This window comes from Lactuca saligna, chromosome 4 (genome assembly GCF_052625555.1).
Source record: "Lactuca saligna cultivar CGN05327 chromosome 4, ASM5262555v1, whole genome shotgun sequence".
Classification (NCBI taxonomy): Eukaryota; Viridiplantae; Streptophyta; class Magnoliopsida; order Asterales; family Asteraceae; genus Lactuca; species Lactuca saligna.
Genome location: NC_136420.1, coordinates 205,989,802 through 206,003,114, shown reverse-complemented (window position 1 = coordinate 206,003,114; position 13,313 = coordinate 205,989,802).

The window sequence follows — 13,313 nt, the reverse complement described above, 5'->3', positions numbered from 1 at the left end:
GTTTTATATATATATATATATATATATATATATATATATATATATATATATATATATATATATATATATATATATATATATATATATATATATATATATATAGTCAAATTGAATGTTAATATAAAAGTCAACAAAGTGTGCTGAAAAATTTGTTGGATACAATTGTGTTATTAAACGTAATGATCAATGCATGTAGCATAAACAATATACTTATAAGAAGGGAATATAATTTAAGAATGACATATACATTTCTTGGTCTTGTGCCAAGAAAAATGATAGAATCTTTCTGTTGGAATTTGATGTATTTTGACCAAATTAAATTAATTTCATCTATTTGACACCTAATGACGTTAATATCAAAATCTTTCATTTCAATTTCTTTGAATTCGTTTGCATTCCATGACACAAGGTTGATCTTAATTTATTTTCTAAATAATAATGTATATGATTCGCACTAAATCATTTTTTTTAAAGTGCAATTTTATAAAAGAAAACGGCATGTGCTTCTACCTGAGCAAAGTATAATTAAAGAAATTTTTAAAAAAAAATTATTAAATCACATAACAACCTTAGCCCATAGTAAAATCCAAATGCCTCAAATAAAGAACCTAGACTCTTGAATTATATATGAAAACTAGCCAAGAATCAAATGCCAACATACTCCATAAGTAATCTAACGTTTGATGACCACCTTAACGTCTATGAACTTTTGATGAAAATGAATCCTTAAATGTTTGAACTGACAAGGGTATTAACAGTAGGTTGCACGACCCAATGTTGGAACAAATGATATATCAATCATACGGTGACCATGACTTCTCTGATTACGCCAACTGTCTATCACCACTAGCATTAGTGGCTGGAAAATGAAAGCTGGTGAAAGATTGAATCAAAACTGTTGGGGTATAAAGTTTTGTCCAACATAAAGCACTTACAACAATAAAATGTAACCTTTAGCGACGACAAAAAACGTCGCAATTGATGCTCGTGTCGTCGCTAATACCTTTAGCGATGGCATCTCGTGTCGTCGCTATTACCTACTAGCTAATACTCACTTGTTGTCGCAAATGGCATTGTCCCTAATACTCTACGCCGGTAAATGTCTTTGTCGTCACTATTGGCGTCGTCTCTATTGATAAGTGTTTCCGAATACTCTTCTTGGAATCAGTTGTTGTCACGACCTTGTCAATGTGGTTCCTAAAGGTGTCACTGCAAATATATATATATATATATATATATATATATATATATATATATATATATATATATAACAATTTATTTATGATATTAGTTTGTGTATATTATAAAATGCAGATTTGATAAAAATGCAGAAATAAATACATACGACATTACATAAAACATCAAATATATCACATTACATAAACTATCAACTTATAACATCCCAAAAATACAGTCTGAAAACTTCGTTTTAAAAATAATAATAAAACTATGTTCATCAATCGTCATATAAGAATCATAAAGATTGTATCTCAAAATATCTTAACAATTGTCAAATATATCAGAGTATAAACATCCCAGGCTGAACAAATGGTGTGTGCACTGCAATCTTCCCGAGCTCCTCTTTTAAAAACTAAGTACCTGAAACCAAAACTGAAAACCGTAAGCACGAAGCTTAGTGAGCTCCCCCAAGCTACCACATACCATACAATAACATATGAAGCATCTACTGGGCCTTGCCCACTGCATCGGACCGAAGTCCAGAAACTAACCAGGGCCTTGCTCTCTGCATCGGATCGAAGTCCGGAAACTGCATCGGACCGGAGTCCGGAAACTGCATCGAACCAGAGTCCGGAACTAACTAGGGCCTTGCCCTCTGCATCGGACCGAAGTCCGGGAACTGCATCGGACCGGAGTCCGGAAACTGCATCGGACCAGAGTCCGGAACTAACCAGGGCCTCGCCCTCTGCATCGGACCGAAGTCCGGAAACTGCATCGGACCGGAGTCCGGAACTAACCATATATCTTTGCTAGAGACAATTTGTTTTATTAAAGTGAATGAAAATGTAACATCAACATTTAGTTGAGAAGGGAACATAATTTAGTAATGGAATTTACATGATTTGAACCTACAGTGTAGCCTTCATATGAGTCTAACTGTTGCAAGGATGAGTCTTCTACTCAAAGGATTATCTAAGCGTTCTATCAAGCAAGAGTGTTATGTTGTAGTCATTGGTCAGTGATTTGTAGAGGGATGTCAGTCAGGCAGGGAGACATGGTTTCAAAACTTTGGATTTTAGACAAGGAGGTAAGAATTATTCCTTAAGGGTCAACTTTAGATATATAAATATATGTTCCTTCAGTCTATATTAGAGTTGTGGATGGGCTATTTAGGTTATCTGGTGTGGCTGGGTGTTATTATGGAGATATTTCGTGGACGAAATCTAAGTTATGTGGGGGAGAGTTGTAACACTCGGTTTTAAAGCATTTCATTATTTGGGCTCGTGACCCAAATCATCAGTTCTCATAAGGCTTCGGGCGTTCATAAGGCTTCGGGCATTGGGGGAAGAGGGACCTAGACCTTTTTGGATGAGAATATTATAGATTAAGTGATCTGAGTGTTCGGTTGTGTTTCAGAGCCCATGGGTATATCGGTGATTTGGCAATTCAGGTATTTATGAATTTTGGATTTTGTTAAAAAAGTCTTAAGGCAAGGATGACTTGATAGAAGTGTGTAGCTTCTCGTTACCTTTTTGTGGATATAAAGAACATCAAAAATGGACTTAGAACGAAGGAGTTATGGCTGATTTGAATTTAAGTGTTTTAGAGCTTGTTTGAGTACATGGGGCGTACTCACCAAGTAAGCAAGGTGTATTGGTTGGATGGGTCGTGAATGCCTTCTAAGTACGTCAGGCGTACTTAGGGTACACGGGGTGTACGCCCTTCAGATGGAAACCTAATTTATAGGGGTTTAGTCCTATTTAAGCTTCTTTTATTCATTAACCCTTGCCTTTTATCAGCCTCCATGCCTCCTAAACCCTAATCTTGAAACCTAGCCACCATCTTGGAGTTCTTAATATTTAGTGAGGAATCTTGGAGTGTTTTTGTACATTTTGAAGAGATTCGAGCTTGTTGCCGAATCATCACTTGGAGTGGAGGTTTGAGATCTAGAAGTTACTCATCTTTTGCAACCTATTAAAGGTAAAATTCTTTAATCTTGTCATCTCTTTTGGATGGATCTAGTTTAGAGTGGTTTGTGGCACATTGTGGTCTCTTTGGTTTGCCTTTGGGAGAATGAGTTTGCTTCAGGAGTTTGGTCCCTAGATATGGAGGTTTTAGATATCCCACATACATAAAAATGGAATTGGGGGGGGGGGATAATATCAACCCATGCATGAGTTTTAGTGCCTTTGTGGAAGTTGTTAAGATAGGACTTCGATTTGGGGCCCTTTGAGCCATGCCAAAGCTCAATGTCAACAACTTTATGGATTAAGGCATGATTTGAAACAAGTTCGGAGTATTGGATGCTTTGGCTTAAGGGACTAAGATATTTTTTAAGTGGATTGTGAGCAGTCTGCATACGCGGGCGTGCATTGTGGTACGTTGCACGTACATGTACGCTGAGCATACCAACTGAGTACGTGGGGCGTACTCAGTCTGTTTTGGCTTTCTTGATTTGTTGACCTTTTGACTGTTGACCATTAGCAAGACATTTAACTGGAGTAGACCAATGGATATTTTGGGCCTTTTAGGATATTAGGCCTTCTCGGATTAGGTCCATGATGGGTTTTTGGCCCAATATAGAAAATTGGGCCATGTTTGGGCTTTGGGTGATTATTTTTGAATTTGGGATTTTGGACAAGTGGATTGGGCTTTGGCCTTGGGCCAAGTTCGGGCAAGAGTAAAAAGGTATTTTAGCCTAATTTGGACTCTTAGTGTGAGTCAGGATCAAATTGTTAATTCGATATTATTTTATGATTGATAGGACAAGGGATTTTAGCGGATCTGCAGCTGGAGATTTATCTATGAGTTTCAGCAACCTGAGGTGAGTCTCCTCATTGTATGTATGGTTCGAAGGCACCATTGTAGTCCAGTTTTCTTATGTGTTGTTAAAAGACCAAGGGGTGGCCCTTGGCATTGTATGAAACACCCACAGGTGGCTCCTGGCAAATATGTATGCATGACTAGGGTTCGGACCCTGACAGTTAAGTAGATTGTTAGTTGGGGTATGTATGCATTTTGTCTTTGTGATGCTTTCATGGAAGACCAATCGGTGGCTCTTGGGACATATCTACCTAAGGTTATGCTTCGCAAGGAAAGACCATGATATGACTTGTGACATAATGGCAAGACTATGGCTAGCACATACCATTCTCTATTGTATGTATGGTATGCGGTATTTTTGGGGAATTCACTAAGCATTGTGCTTACGGTTTATTTTTTTATATTTTCAGGTACTTCTGGTTGAAAAAGGAAGGACCCGACTTGATTCCAACGCATACACCCATGTTTTTCCGTGACCTTGTGTTTTTGGAAATTGTATTATGATTGTTTTATTATGAAGTACTTTTAAATGTTTGAATAAAAGATAAATGGGTGTTTTGATTATATTAAAAATGATTTTTTTACCTTGAAATTTTGCGACATTACAAATTTGTATAAGAGGGATTCCGATCGTAACCTACTAATTTAATCGTCATTGATTTCATGTATAATTTCACCCAATTTAAATTTGTATTTCATTATATAATTTTTTTTTAAAATTCTAAGTTTTTCCTTCCAAAAATATTTCAAGCATTTATTTCTTATGCGTTCCTTTATCAATTTTAATTTTTTTATTTTCCTTATATTCATAAATTTTGTTCATCATAATTACTTGAGACGGTAACGTACTTTAGCATTTGGTCACTAAATTATTTTTCCTGTTTTATTAACCCTTAAAACTTGTTCAAACGTTTACATTATACCATTATGACGGGTAATAGTGGGTTTCGTTGTTTTCAAACGTGGTTTCCGGCCAAGTATGATTTTCCGATCACCATCATTTGGGGTTGTTTCATGGGTTCAGATGCGCTTAACTCAAAAACTAGAAATTAGATGAACTCAAACAAGATAAGGACTCTGATGGTCTGCAATAAGACTAAAAATGTAATGTACATGTATTCTTATGTGAACGATTTTCATAAAAGTTTTGGTTTGAACACAAATCTTAAAAGATCCAATCGTAGTTCATCAAAACCTATCTTAGATTTTTAAATTTATTTTTGGGTTTTAATGGTAGTTCATCAAAACCCATCTCTGAAACAAAACACATATCAAATGTACTCACCGTTCTTGTCACCGAATCAAAAAATTAGTTCTGGAATACGAACAAATAAAAAACGATCTTGAATCTGAAAAACAAACCAATAACTTTTTCAAATGTTCATCATGTGTGTAGAACCCAAAAATCCCTAAATCAATGGGTATGGATCAACAGGGAAGCTAGAAATTTGAAATGAATCTTCGAAATCTGAAGAGCTACAACAATCGATGAGCGAGATGAATAAGAAAGAGCATTTGAAAACTTTTCCCTTAAAATCCAGATCCGAACCTAGCTGTTAGTGTTTGCAGATCGGAGCTTGGCTTTGTAGAAAATCAGAATGAAGAAAGACGGTGTTTCGGAGAAGACAACGACATTCTTACAAAGGTTTACCGTCGCTTGTTCCGACAAGGGTTTTCAGATCGGAGGCTACGATTTGTGAGTTCATTATCGTGTGTTCATGTTCATCTTCATCTTCAGTAGCTTCGAATTTTCACACATAAACAGGAAGAACACTTAGTTGGGGTGGTTTGTGAGTTCATTTTCTGATTTTGTGCCTAATTCCTTAAATAAAACATAGATTAAAAGTGTAGCCGAAGATAAGGAATGCCGAAAATATTTCCGGGGAAGATGACCGGAAACCCCACTATTATCGGTGATAATGGTATAATGTACACATTTCAACAAGTTCAAGGGTTATTAAATCAAGAAAAAATATTTTGTGACCAAAAGCTAAAGTATATTACCCTCTCAAGTGATTATCCCTTTTTTATTTTTGATAACTTATGCGTTTTCTTTATCAAATATAAACTTTCCAAAATCAGATTCAATCGTAACCTACCAACTTAATCATCATTAATTTCATCCATAATTTCAACAATTTTAAATTTGTATTTTCCATATATAATTTTTTTTTTAATAATACTGATTTTTTCCCTCGAAAAATATTTCAAGCATTTATTTTTATCTAATGTTGCCCCCATTATAATTATAACTTTCCTCATATGAAATATAAAGGGAAAAGATTAAATGAGAACACCAAAAAGGTTGAGAACGCGAGACTAGTTATGGGCCAATCAATATATAAGAGTATATTAGTAACTGTATGAAACATCCCAAATATGTTACCTAAAATTTTTGTTTTCAAATCATTATTAAAATCATAAACCATCGAAATTCATAAGTAAAATCATAAATCATGTATCATAAAACATCATAGTATCCGTCTCAAATTAAAATCTCGTAACAAAACATCAAAGTAAACTCCCAGGCTATGACTATGGTGTGCGCCATGAGATCATCCCGAGCCCTTTCCTTTGCTAATGGAAGTACCTGAAACCAAAACTGAAAACTGTAAGCACGAAGCTTATTGAGCTCCCCCAAACTATCACATACCATACAATAACACATAAAACACATACTGGGCCTTGCCCACTGCATTGGGGCCCGCCCGGTATCGGACCAATGTCCGGCATAAATTGGGCCCCGCCCGACATCGGACCGAAGTCCAAAATAATCTAAACATAACCTAAACATGAACACATATATAATCACATATACTACATCGGGCTTGCAGGACATCGGAACGGAGTCCGAAACATATAACACATATCATAAAGATGCATGAATCACGAAGAGATTAAGCATGCATAACTACTTCTCGGGACCACCCTACCATCGGACCGAAGTCCGAAAACATATAAATTGCATTTGGCTTACCCCGACATACTGCAACAACTACCTAGACGGGCCGACATTGGTGCCTTAGACCCGTTCCTACTGGAGGAAAAACTCACCTCGAACGACTGAGTGCAGAAAACTTGAGTGAGGAATCCCAGTTTGCTACTCCGACGAATCTTCGACTATCAACTCCATAACAACACTTAATCAAAATCTGATAATCCTTCTTAGGGTAAAATAACCAATTTACCCCTGGTCAAAGTCAACATCTTGGTCAAAGTCAACCTTCCAGGTTGACCTAACTCACCGAGTCAACCTATTGACTCGTTGAGTTCTAGAACTCAAAAACCCTAAAATTCGTGACTGGACGAACTGACTCGTCGATTCGTCCTCAGACTCGCCAAGTCCTAGCGTAATCAGCAAAGGGTCATATCGAATATAACTCGTCGAGTCCCTCCTTACACTCATCGAGTTCTTCAACTTCCGAGTCCTAGTCCTGTCCAACCTAGTGAGTCACCACCTCATCTTAATGGTTCCACTCACAACTAGAAAATGAGTTAGGGTTCACGACCCGACTCATTAAGTTATCCTTGTGTCATATCTATTCAGTCGATTCTAATTCATTCCAATGCTTCTAACTCATTGATCTGGACTCCTTAGACTAGCATTAAACGTAAAGTTGCTAACTTTACGTTCATGCATGATGTTATGAAGCTAAGACACTCATTCCAAGCCAAATTAAAAGCCTAAATCATGACATGGAGTCATCGTTGAATAAAGGTGGCAACTTTGAGCTTCTAGAGCTCAGAAATGTCCAAATTTAAATTCCTTTCATCCCCCAAGGTTCAAATCTCCGTATGACCTTGGAAAGGACCCAAAAAGTGCAAATAACAAGTCTATAAGAAGATCTAAGTGGATAGAAACAAAGGTAGAAGGTTGATACCTTTACCAAGTCTGAGATAACCCAAGAACTCTAGATATTCTGCTCTCTTTTTATGTCTTCACTGTTTGCCTTCTTTCTCCTAGCTTCAAACCACACAAATGGAAGGAAAAATGTTCAAGAATACACATGGTTGATTAGGGTTTCGAGAGTAGGCTTGGGAGGTGATAAAAACCAGATGGGATGATGAATATGGTGCTTAAATAGGGTGCAAACCCTAAAAATTAGGGTTTTCTCCTGAAGGACCTACTCGCCGAGTCAAGGATTCGACTTGTCGAGTAGACCACTTAAATCCCAAGCTCATTCTACCATCTACTTGATGAGTTAGGGCTACCAACTCGTCGTGTAGCTCAACTACGTACTTGAATAATTTAAATAATTATGTACCAGGAACGGGGCGTTACAATTCTCCCCCACTTTTCTTAGACTTCATCCTTGAAATTTCTTGCGTCTGAAAACAACTCCGGGTAGTGCTCCTTCATTTCTTCCTCGGGCTCCCACGTCTACTCATAACCCTTGTGCTACTGCCAATGCACCTTCACTAGCTCAACCCTTATGTTCCTCGGCTCCTTAGTTTTGCGATCCAGAATCGCCACCGGTCTCTCTATCTAATTCACAAGGGTACCATTGTTGAATCATCCACTAAGAACTTCCGCATCTGTGAAACGTGGAAAGTGCTGTGGATTTGGCTGAGCTCTGTTGGAATATTTAGCCGGTAAGCAACCCGACCCACCCAGTCCAAAACCCTAAACGGACAAGTAAACCAAGGGCCCAGCTTGCCCCACTTCCGAAACCTGATAACATCCTTCCACGGTGACACTTTCAGGAGGACCTCTTGTCGACGTAACTCTTCTTCCTACTCTGAGCAGTCTGGAGCCTGCTCCGGACTTGTTGAATCCACTCTGTGGTCTTGATTACTACCTCCGTACTCCCCACGACCTTCTGACCGACTTCACCACAATAGATTGGGCTCCTACACTTCCTCCCATAGAGCATCTCAAAGGGAGGTCAGTCTATGTTGGCATGGTAACTATTGTTATATGAAAATTCTTCTAATGGAAGATACGTATCCTAACTGCCACCGAAATCTATCATGCAGGTGCGTAGCATCGCCTCAAGAGTCTGAATCATCCTCTCGCTCTGACCGTCTATCTCAGGGTGGAAAGCAGTGCTGAAATGGAGATGAGTACCCATCTCGTCGTGAAACCGCTTCCAAAACCTAGAAGTAAACCGGACATCTTGGCCTGACACCACCGAGACAGGCACTCCGTGACGAGCGACTATCTCTCGCACATAAATCTCGGCTAGCTTCTCGGCCGATATGCTCTCTTGGATCGATATGAAATGTGCATTCTTGGTTAATCGATCCATGATGACCCATATCGAATCGACCCCATGTCCGATCCTTGGAAGCTTAGTAATGAAATCCATGGTGATATCTTCCCATTTCCAAATAAGAATGTGTAAGGGATGCATCTTTCCGTGAGGACTATGGTGCTCCACCTTGGCCTTCCTACAGGCCAGGCATCTCTCCACGTACCAAGTTATGTCCCACTTCATGCAGGGCCACAAGTAATCGGGTCGAAGATCTTTGTACATCTTCATCATCCTTGGATGGATGGAGAACTGGGACTTGTGGGCCTCATCCATCAATATCTTTCATGCTCCGCGCTAGTACAGTACTCAGACCCTACCATGCAGGGTCAACAACCCTTGGCTTTCGTAATCAAATGAAGCTACTCGGCCCACAATCCTCTCGCACTTCTGGCACTCCTCCTTCAGACCTTCAACCTGCGCCTCCATAATCTATTCCAGCAATAGTGTCATCACTGTCATCCTCAAACAGATGTCTCAGATCGGGCCGGGCATCGGCCACTACGTTGGCCTTGCCTGGGTGGTAAAGGATCTCACAATCGTAATCCTTCACCACGTCTAACCACCGATGTTGCCTCATATTCAGATTCGCCTAATCCATGAGGTACCTCAAACTCTTATTGTCCATGTAAATGGTACACCGGACCCCGTAGAGGTAGTGCCGCCAAATCCTGACGGCGAACACTACAACCCCTAACTCCAAATCATGTGTTGGATAGTTAACCGCGTGAGGCTTCAGCTGCCTCAAGGCGTAAGCTATCACATGACATCACAACATCAATATTGCTCCCATACATGTTATCGAAGAGTTATAGTAAACTACGAAGTCTTCTACTCCCTCTGGCAGGGTGAGAATCGGCACCTCACACAGTCATTGTCTGAGCGTCTCAAAGGTTGTTTGCAGCTCAGAACCCCAATGAAAAACCACCGACTTCTTGGTCAATCGGGTCATCGGAAATGCTATCTTGGAGAAGTCCTAGATAAATCCCCCGTAATACCCTGCCAGACCCAGGAAAGTCTGAATCTTAGATGGAGACCTTTGAATCTCCCACTACATCACGGCCTCTATCATTGCCGGATCTACCAAAATACCCTTCTGGTTGACGAGGTGCCCAAGAACATGCACCTCGTGCAACCATAACTCACACTTGGAGAACTTCGCGGAAAGTCTCTCCCTTCTCAGTGTCTCTAGCACCTCTCTCAGGTGCTCCTCATGTTGTTCTTGAGTCTTGGAGTAAACCAAGATGTCGTCAATGAATACTATTACAGATCTATCCAACATCGGTTTGTACATGCGGTTCATGAGGTCCATGAACGCGGCTGAAGCATTGGTGAGCCCGAATAGCATCACCATAAATCATCTATCATCAAGAGTGGGTAACGACTCTTCACCGTTACCTTATTCAGCTCCCGGTAGTCTATGCACATACGGTGCACCCCTGGGTTATGGGCCCACCACGCTTCCGATGTGCCAGATGCCGCCTCTGGCTTCCTCTACCTTTCCATCTCTAGACCAATCTCCTTTTCACGAGCCCTCGCAATCATGTCCTCTAGCATCTTGCAGCTGGAGTTGCTCACACGCTGCAGGATATCACTCCTCATCATCTCATGATATTGGGCATTTTGCATCTCCTCGTCTGCTACATAATGCGGAACGAGAAGGGACATCTCCCTAAACTTGGTGGTAATCTCTGCCATAGTCTCTGTCTTCTGCTGGAGGTCCTGAAACTCTCTAGCAAGTTGTTGTACCTCAATAACAGGTGCGAACTCGCCCCAGAATCGTGAAATCACTCTAGGTCAACGTATCTAATACTTTGTCATCACCAATGGCTCTCCCAACCTCCTCCCACCATTCACGTGCCTTGTCGTTCAGGAGACATGACACAAGCCAAACCTTGTCCCCCTCGGGACATCTGCTGGAGCGGAATGCATTGGCGACATCCGACAACCATCTAGTTCTAGAAATAGGGTCTCGAACCCCATGGTAATCGGAAGCTACACATGCTCTAAACTCCCTGATGCCGAGTGTGCGGAATATACTCAATCTCTCATCCATAAGCTCCAAAATACCCTCCTTGATCGAACCGTAAATCACCAGGGTCTGCTCAAGTATAATGCGTGTAATCACTGAGGAGAGAAACTTGCTGGTCTTCTCATCTAGATGTTTAGCTCTAGAGCCTGAACCCGATCCCTCTCCAACACCTAAACTGCCAACTACTGGTGTAGGGCGTAAAACCACCATTCTAAAAACACATCATGACAAACGAGAAAATACTAACATACTCAAGGGATCATATACACTACAAGTTCCTTGGTCTTATCTAAACCTTCCTGGATTCGAATACAGATCCTATGCTTTCAGTAGTACGGGCCCATACTACGTTCCACATCTATCCGTACTTTCTCAAGAACTGCCTCGACTCCACCAACTCCCTTCTACTACTACTGTTGATCTCATACTAAACTCTTCCTAGGCTTGCCCATGGGTAACCACCAACCCACTCTCTACTAACAACTGCTTAAGAATTCCCTGTTACCCCCCCCCCCCCAACTAGCTCGTGAATACTACTACATAACACTAAGACTAGATAATTCTTTGAATGAGAGATCCTACCCTACAACGGTTGGACTCAAACAAGAGTTGCGCAATAGAGCTAGACCTAACCTTATCAAATTATTTAATCCTCGCAATATGTAACATAACATATTCATTTACTAGTTAGTAAAATATAACTAAGACTCCTAAAAGCACGATGCAAGCAGCATTGGAGCATCGAGTAAACATAATCAAGCATATACTACTCTGGCTATCATACTGACAAATCTGTACTAGCATGCAGTTCTCATAAAGCTGCAACACATATAACAGGAACATAAGGCATCCTTCCTACATCCTTAGTCCTATTCTAGCATTTTGTTCTAATAAAGTTGATAATCTTAACATAGCATAAACTTGTATGGGTAATTTAAGAGTACTTACTTGAGCTCGGTTGATTGAATGCACCACACTCTTTTATCTTTTCAAGTTCTTATACTTTTTCTAAAATTGTTTTCTTTGCTCAAAATCCTTTTACATGGTTTTTCCCTTGAAATTTTTTTACCACTTCCTTAGTTTGAGTTCAGACACACCTGAAAGTGTGCCCGAATCCTTCAAACCAAGGCTTTGATACCAACTTGAAACATCCGAAAAATATGACCCAAAAATTTCATTTTCAAATCATTATTAAAATCATAAACCATCTGAAGTCATAAGTAAAATCATAAATCATGAATCATAAAAAATCATAGTATTCGTCTCAAATCAAAATCTCATAACAAGACATCAAAGTAAACTCCCAGGCTGTGACTGTGGTGTGTGCCTTGCGATTATCCCGAGCCCTTCCCTTTGCTAGTGGAAGTACCTGAAACCAAAACTGAAAACTATAAGCACGAGGCTTAGTGAGCTCCCCCAAACTACCACATACCATATAATAACACATATAACACATACTGGGCCTTGCCCACTGCATGGGCCCCGCCCGACATCGGACCAAAGTCCGGCATAAACTGGGTCCCACCCACTGTATCGGGCCCTGCCCTGTATCAGACTGAAGTCCGAAAAAACTTGGGCCCCGCCCACTGCATCAGGCCCCGCCCAACATCAGACTAAAGTCCGAAATAAACTGAACATACCATAAACATGAACACATATATAATCACATATACTACATCGGGCTTTCTTGGTGTCCGACCGAAGTCCGGAACATATAACACATATCATAAACATGCATGAATCACGAAGACATCAATCATACATAACTACTTCTCGGGACCACCCCGACATCGGACCGAAGTCCAGAAACATATAAACTGCATCGGGCATAACCCAACATACTACAAATACCTTGACGGACCGGCATTGGTGCCTTAGATCCGTTCGTACTGGAGGAAAACTCACCTCGAACGACTGACTGCGGAAAACTTGAGTAACGAATCCTTGTTTGCTGCTCCGAGGACTCTTCGGCTATCAATTCCATAATAACACTTAATCATAATCTGATAATCCGTCTTAGGGTAAAA